Source organism: Eriocheir sinensis, chromosome 28, assembly GCF_024679095.1.
Source record: "Eriocheir sinensis breed Jianghai 21 chromosome 28, ASM2467909v1, whole genome shotgun sequence".
NCBI lineage: Eukaryota > Metazoa > Arthropoda > Malacostraca > Decapoda > Varunidae > Eriocheir > Eriocheir sinensis.
The window spans coordinates 9,425,707-9,434,147 of NC_066536.1; positions in this window are offsets into that span (position 1 = coordinate 9,425,707).

The window sequence follows — 8,441 nt, forward strand, 5'->3', positions numbered from 1 at the left end:
ACACACAGCCTGATCGCCTCTGCCAATAAATTCACACCGATGACTCAAGACTTTTTTATGTGTGTGTGTGTGTGTGTGTGTGTGTGTGTGTGTGTGTGTGTGTGTGTGTGTGTTTCCTCCCGCGACACACACACACACACACACACACACACACACTTGAGTCATCGGCCGGCCTGTTGTGTGGTACAGACGATCATATGTGCTGTTTAGGTCACTGACTCGCCCGTATGGCTGGAGGAGGAGGAGGAGGAGGAGGAGGAGGAGGAGGAAACATGGAAACATGGAATGACAGGCAACATAAAGCCTATTGGCTCATTACGAGGTTGCCTGCTGTAGAGCCGTGATCTGCCTGACAGTCACTTGGTGCCTGCAGAGCAGTTCAAGGCATTTCGGTGTGTATTTTCAGTTCACTCCTGTTGTCACGAAGTGACGATCGATGCGAATTTTGAAAGAGTTGATGGTTTCTGCACTTACTACTTCAGTAGAGAGGTCGTTCCAATGGCGTATGACTCGGTTAGAGAAGAAATTCCTACCAATGTCTGTGTTGCATCACTTCGCTTGAATGGGCAGACCGTTGTTTCTAGTTCTTGAGTTGGTCTGTAGCTCAAAGAGCTTGGAGTGGTCGACGTTAATGAAGTTCTTTTGGTACTTGAAGACCTGAATCACATCCCCCCGTAGGCGTCTCTTTTCCAGCGTGAAGAGGTTAAGTCGCCTGAGTCGTTCTTCATACGGCAGGGCTCTCAAGGGTGGAATCATCTTCGTAGCGCGTCGCTGGATTCTTTCTATTAATTCAATGTCTCTTCTGTAATTAGGGGACCAGAATTGTACCGCATACTCGGTGAAGTCTTACCATTGAGTTATATAAGGATAATCTTCCGGCGTCTTATATTCGAAGTTTCTTGATATAAACCAGAGCATAGTGTTGGCTTTGTTATATGCTTTTTTTACAGTGTTTTGCGTGTTTTAGGTCACTGCTGATAGTGACACCAAGATCCGATTCCTCCTGCACGACCTGCAGAGGATTTCCACGCATGTTGAATGTATGGTTACTGTTTCTGGAACCAAAGTGCATGACTTTGCATTTGTCAACGTTGAACGACATTTGCCACTTTTCGGACCACTGGATGATCTGGTCAAGGTCCTTTTGGATGACTACACAGTCGGCAGTCGTGAGGGCCCTTCCGCCCACTTTAGTGTCGTCGGCCAACTTTGATAGGGAGGATTTCAATCCCGCTTCCAAGTCATTGATGTATAAGATAAAGAGAATGGGTCCCAGTACCGACCAATGGGGTACCCCACTGGTGACTGGTAGCCACTCAGAAGCCTGCTCGTTAAGTAAAACTCGCTGTTTTCTGTTGGTGAGAGAATCTCTTATCCATGCAGTCAGGTTTATTCCTATACCCGCTGACTTTAGTTTTTTTAAGGAGTCGCTCGTGTGGCACCTTGTCGAAGGCTTTCTGAAAGTCCAGGTATATGACATCGCTTGGGACGTGATTATCCCAGTTATCGTATACTATATACCTTGGAAGAAGTCCAATAGATTCGCTAAGCAAGAATGCTTATTGCGGAAACCGTGCTGTGTGCCAGAAATTATATTATTTTCTTCTAGGAAGTTGACAGGTTTGTCTCAAATAACCTTCTCAAGGATTTTTGCCTGCCACTGATGTTAAACTTATAGGCCTGAAGTTTTGGGCAACGTTCTTATCTCCCTTTTTGTATATCGGGGTTACGTTCGCCATTTTCCAGTCGTCGGGTACTTTGTTCAGTTGTAGCGACCGGTTAGATATGCTTGTGAGGGGCTGCAGTATTTTCTGTTTCAGTTCTTTCAACAACCGCTGTGACAAGTTGTCAGGACCCGTTGACTTGTTCGTGTCGAGCTTGTCCAAGTACTTTTTCACGTCTTGGGCGGATATTCTGTCAATTTCCAGGGGCGTAATCCCCCTCGGAGGAAGAAAAATTTAACGTACATCAGAACAAAAAAGAAAGTTAAAACCTAACTGGCCCCTTAGAGTATAGTTTCTTTCCCTTCGATCGTAAATACGGACGCAAAGTTACTGTTGAGGATTTCGGTCATGTGTTTACTCTCCTGGGTTAATGATCCGGTCTCGTCCGTCAATGGGCCAGTGTTGGTTTTAACTTTCTTTTTTGTTCTGATGTACGTTAAATTTTTCTTAGGATTGATCATGACTTCGCGCGCTATTTGTTTATCGTGGTTGCATTTACTAGTCCGAATGAGAGTTCGACAAGCTCTGAGGCTATTTTTGTACTGTACACGGGCTTCGGCCGTATCATATCCTCTCATCAGATTATAATTCCTCTTTTTTGCGTTTATTGCCCTTTTGATCTCTATGGTCATCCACGGTGGATCCACGGCACCATTTACTCGCCTGGATTTCATAGGAACTGTCGTCCTTTCTACCTCCAGAAGCTTGCCCCAGAAGACGGTCCACCAGTCTTCGATTGTACTGACATTGAAGTTGTAGTTGATATGGTCCCACGCAGCAGGAAGTAGCAGTTCGCGGGCTAGGTTGAAGTTAGCCTTTCGGTAAACGGGTATCAATGTTGGATTTTCGATGAGTTTGTGTCGAACACTGACGCTGAAGCGGATTATGTGGTGATCGCAACCACTTAGTTTTTCTCTTACTTCACAGTCACGAATGAGGTCAGGGTCGCTCACTAATGCTAGGTCCAGGATGTTGTTTTTTCTTGTTGGCTGAGTTATAACTTGATTGAAGAAGAACGTAGGAGTCTGCAAGAGGCCAGTAGGCCTGTACAAGGCAGCTCCTTTGAACTTAAGCCTTAATCTAACCCCACCTAATATCACTGTCCATGAATTTATCTAATCTATTTTTGAATGTGACAATTGTATTGGCACTCACCACATGACTGCTCAGCCTGTTCCACTCATCTACCACTCTGTTAGTAAACCATTTTTTGCATATGTCCCTGTTGAAGCTGAATTTATCCAGTTTAAACCCATTACTACGTGTCCTACCCGGTTCTCTTACCAACAGAACCTTATGAATATCCCCCTTATGAAAGCCCTTCATCCATTTATAAACCTCGATCATGTCTCCACGCACCCTTCGCCTTTCTAGAAAATGCAAGTTTAGCTGTTTGAGTCTTTCCTCGTATGGCAAGTTTCGTAACCCTTGAATCATCTTAGTCATCCTCCTCTGCACCGATTCTAACATTTTGATATCCATTTTATAGTAAGGTGACCAGAACTGAACCGCACAGTCAAGATGAGGTCTAACAAATGTCAAATATATTTTGAGGAAGACTTCGGCGCTTCTGTTGCTTACGCTCCTTGAAATAAAACCCAGCACCGTTTCCTCGATTTCAAGCTTGAATGCATTGTGCCCTTGGACGGAGATCAGAGCTCACTAAAACCCCAAATCCCTCTCGCACCCAGACCTGCTTATGGAAGTGTCATTTAAGCAACAGTTATGTGAGGGGTTGTTACTACCTACACTCAGAATACTGCACTTCCCTACATTGAACTCCATCTGCCATTTATCCGCCCAGTCATACAATCTGTTTAGTTCATCCTGGAAAATACTAGCGTCCTGATCCGACTCAGTTACTCTACCGATCTTGGTATCATCAGCAATCTTACTGACATCACTACTAATTCCTGTATCTAAGTCATTGATATAAATGATATACAAAAGTGGACCTAATACCGAACCTTGTGGAACCCCACTCGTAACACAGCCCCAGTCAGATCTCTTACCATTGATTTGCACTCTTTGCTTCCTATTGCTAAGCCACGCCTTGACCCAGTTCAAAACTTTACCCTCTACTCCGTGAGCCTGTAATTTAAGCAACAGTCGGTGGTGAGAAACTTTGTCAAACGCTTTACTAAAATCAAGATAAATTACAGGAGAAGAAGAGGAGGAGGAAGAGGAGGAGGAGGAGGAGGAGGAAAAAAACGGAGGAAGGCGAGGAGGAGGAGGAGGAGTGGAGTAAGATGAAAGGGAGGAGCAGGAGGAGGAAGAAGGTTAGGGAAGGAGCCTTGGCTGTAGGAAGAAAACCTGTGAATTGCGATGAAGTACAGGAAGAGAAAGGGGAGGGATGGAGAGAGGAGGTGAGGGGAGGGAAGGGTAGAAGGAAGGAGGGGGAAGGGGAGGAAGAAGAAACTGGTAAATATTTGGAAGGCAGGGAGTAAAGGAAAGAGAAAAAAAGAGGAAAAACTGCTGCCTTATGGAGGAGGAAGAGTAAAGGAAAGCAGTAAAATGAGAGAAAGGCGTCGTTTTAAAACATAATGAACGATGAGAAGGCGAAGAGAGGAGAGGAGAAGGGATGAGAGTGCGCGGAGAAAAAAAAAAAAAAAAAGACACGAGTGAAGAGATAGTAGTAATGAAAGAGAAAATACTAGTCGGGTACTATTAGTTGAAGGAGGAGGAGGAGGAGGAGGAGGAGGAGGAGGAGGAGGAGGAGGAGGAGGAGGAGGAGGAGGAGGAGATGAGAGAGAGGCAGAGATGAAGGTCCCATGCGAACAGAAGCCAGTCAGTCGAGTTATCAGTCTAATTATTCAGCTGCTCTGTTCTTTTTCTTTTTTATTTCTTTCCCTTCCTTTCCTCTTGCTCATATTTCTCTCTCTCGCATTCTTCTGCCTGCCAGCTCGCCCTGTCTACCATTTATCTATTTCGGAGGCTCTTAATTTCCACCAGGAATTCATTCGGGCTAAATATTTCCTCCTTCCTTCATTATTACTATTACTCTTATTATTTTGTTCTTATTATCATTATTATTATCATTATTTACACAGCTGCTCATACTACTACTACTATTACTACTATTACTTTCGTTTTTATTATTATTATCATTATTATTATTATCATTCCACATGTACACCAGGTTAGCAGTTAGCATGATGGACAGACTGACAGAATCACGCAACACAAGAGTCACCGAGCAAATTGCAGCAACAAGACAGGACGCAGTGTTTCTCTTGAGCACCGACTGCCTGCCTGACTGACTGACTCGCTTGATAAATTTACACACTTCTTCAAGGGGAGAGAACACGATTTAGAAAAGTGTGCTACTGTACTTATATGTTCTTACGATGTACTTGATCTCTTCTCTTCTCTTCTCTTCTCTCTCTCTCTCTCTCTCTCTCTCTCTCTCTCTCTCTCTCTCTCTCTCTCTCTCTCTCTCACACACACACACACACACACACACACACACACACACACACACACACACACACACACACACACACACACACACACACACGGCCCACTTTAACAACAGGAATCAGTGGTGTGACTTCCTAGAATCAGTGCTGAAGAAAGGACGGGCGGCCCCAGAATTGCCAAACTTTTACTGGAGTCTGCGTGAGGCGGCGGGCGAGAGGAGGCATGCAGGCCGTCTACTATATGCCTTTATTACCATGTATTTGGGACAAAGGGGGAGGAGGTTGAAAAGCCCCGGTGTAATGGCCTTTCAGGATGGGTCAGCGTGGGGGAAGGGAGGGAAGGGGAAGGGAGGAAAAGGGGTGGGAGGGAACGGGAAGGATGGGGACGGGAGATATAGGGAGGTGGAGAGAGAATTATAGAAGAGAGTGAAGGCAGAGAGGAGAGAGAGAGAGAGAGAGAGAGAGAGAGAGAGAGAGAGAGAGAGAGAGAGAGAGAGAGAGAAGGGGAAGGAAGGGGAGGAAGTATAAGGGTGAGTAGGCGGAGGCGGATGAGTATGGAGAGAAGGCAAGCAGGAGAAGGAAGAGAAGGCAGGAGGAGGAGGAGGGCGTGTAAAAAAAATTAGGCAACATTGAAGTCGGCTCAAAAGGAGGCAGCAGAGGGCCGTAAGAGCAGCTCGAGGCGGGGGTAATGAAATGCCATTCACGGTGTCACTTTGGCTCATCGCCGCCGAGATTATTGCACGGCTCTCACCCCTACCGGCACACCCACCCACCCACGGGAGAGAGAGCGCCAAGCATGTAGACCTCACGCATAATAATAATAAAAATGTGCATCTTATCAACATACTTTTTGCACATACTTCCTGCCTGCACGCCTCCTTCCATGGCTCGCACGTTTTGCCTTTCAAGGGTTACGGTTCCTCACCTCATTCACCCCAGAACCCTCGCGGCCGTGCTCGGGGAGGCCATCAGCGTCAGGGTAAAATAAGGCTGCATAGATAGTCGTGTTTCCCAAGTATGTATGCGTGAAAACTGTTCCTATAGGATATCCGAGGAGAGAGAGAGAGAGAGAGAGAGAGAGAGAGAGAGAGAGAGAGAGAGAGAGAGAGAGAGAGAGAGAGAGAGAGAGAGAGAGAGAGAGAGTGTTCATATCGGTCCCATCTTCGTCGTGAGTTGAGTATGTGTGTGTGTGTGTGTGTGTGTGTGTGTGTGTGTGTGTGTGTGTGTGTGTGTGTGTGTGTGTGTGTACAAGCGCATGTATTAATCAAAGAGCACTTAAACTTTTATCCTTATACATGCAATCTGATCCTCTTTACATTATTCTCCTTTTTTTAAATCAATCGCGTTCCTGTTAGTCCGCTTCATCCGCCTGTTGCTTGTCTACAACGGCGATATTTACACACACACACACACACACACACACACACGGCATTATAGCGTGCAAAATGGACCCAAAACGGACCAATGAATAAACTGATGAAGGGAGGACGCTAGGAATGCATGCATGGTGTGTGTGTGTGTGTGTGTGTGTGTGTGTGTGTGTGTGTGTGTGTGTGTGTGTGTGTATAGACAGTATATTAGTGTTGCACCTTTTTCTTATATTCCACGTTGAATCTATTTTGTCCCAGATAGTGACACACACACACACACACACACACACACACACACATTGGGAAGAGGGCCCGTGCGTGTACGTGTATGTGTGTGTGTGTGTGTGTGTGTGTGTGTGTGTGTGTGTGTGTGTGTGTGTGTGTGTGTGTGTGTGTGTGTGTGTGTGTGTGTGTGTGTGTGTGTGTGTGTGTGTGTGTGTACTTCATAAAAATCTAATGTGACCTTATGACTGATTAGCGAACATGAAAACTGTGTGTGTGTGTGTGTGTGTGTGTGTTCCTTAAGTTCACGTGTGCATATGTAACAAATTGAGTGCGAGCGTGCGTGGGAAAGCGTCCGTCAGAGCGTGAGTGTGAGTGCGTACATAGGAAGAGGCGTGCGTAGGTATACCTGCTTATGGGAGCGTGAATGTGTGGGTGCGTGTTAGTAGAGTGGAGGAGGAGCATAAAGAAGAAGAAGAAGAAGAAGAAGAAGAAGAAGAAGAAGAAGAAGAAGAAGAAGAAGAAGAAGATGATGATGATGACGAAGACGAAGAAAAGAGGATGATTGTGACGAAGACGAAGACAAAAAAGTAGAAGAAAAAGAAGAAGAAGAAGAATTACAAGAAGACGACAAAGAAGAAAAAAAATGATAAAAAAAAAGAAACTAATACTTATGACCAAAAAAAAAAAAAAGACCTAATGAACTTTAAACCCAAAACTAGATGGAGCAAGTTCAAGAGAAGGAGGAGGAGGAAGCGGACTTACCCACCCCTCACCACCACCACTGCCACCACCACCACCACCATAGAGACGGCGGCAGGGTGCGGGCGGGTTGCGGCCTCTCCCCTCCCAGGAAACATAAACCCCTTGCCGGAGGAGGAACCTGCGGCCGACGATTAAACACGCTCCGCCAAGCAAGCGACCAGGCAGAGTGGCGGCCATTTTTGTGGTTCCCCCTTGAAAGGCTCACCTGCATGCACCAACTATATAGCCCGCCAGCCTGCAGCCCTTCCCTCCCATATGCTGGCCTCCTTTCCCTTCCATCCCCTTCCCTTCGCTTCTCTCTATTCTTCATGCACTTCTCACTTCCCTTCCCTTCCATTTCCTTTTCCTGGTCTTCCCCACAACTTGTCCTTTTCCTGTTACTACTTTCCTTCCATTCTCTCTCTCTCTCTCTCTCTCTCTCTCTCTCTCTCTCTCTCTCTCTCTCTCTCTCTCTCTCTCTCTCTCTCTAAACGATATTCTTTTTTCCCATTCTATTTTCTTTCCTGATATTACCAGTTTGTCATTTTCCTTCCATTCTTTCTTTTCTTACATAATTTAGACCCACTTCCTTTCCTTTCATGACCTTCCAAAACTATCCTTTCCCTACAATTATTACGTTCTTTCCATTCACTCTATTCGTCCATAATTCGACGCACTTACCTTCCGTTTCTTTCCCTGAACCTCCCTTTTTTTTTTTTCATTTCCCTACCATTCTCTTCCCTCCATTCCCTCTTTTCCTTCGTTACCTACTCACTTTCCTGCCTCTTCATTCCCGTCCCTGCTCTTCTCAGATTCTTCATCAGTTCCTTATTCTTCCTTTCCCTTCCCTTCACTTTTCCCCTCCCTCTACGTTCCGCCCCTTCTCTTCTCCCCTTCTACTATACCTGCTTGTTACCTCACGTCCCTTCTCTTCCCTCCGGCTGTCCCCTTTACCTTCTCTT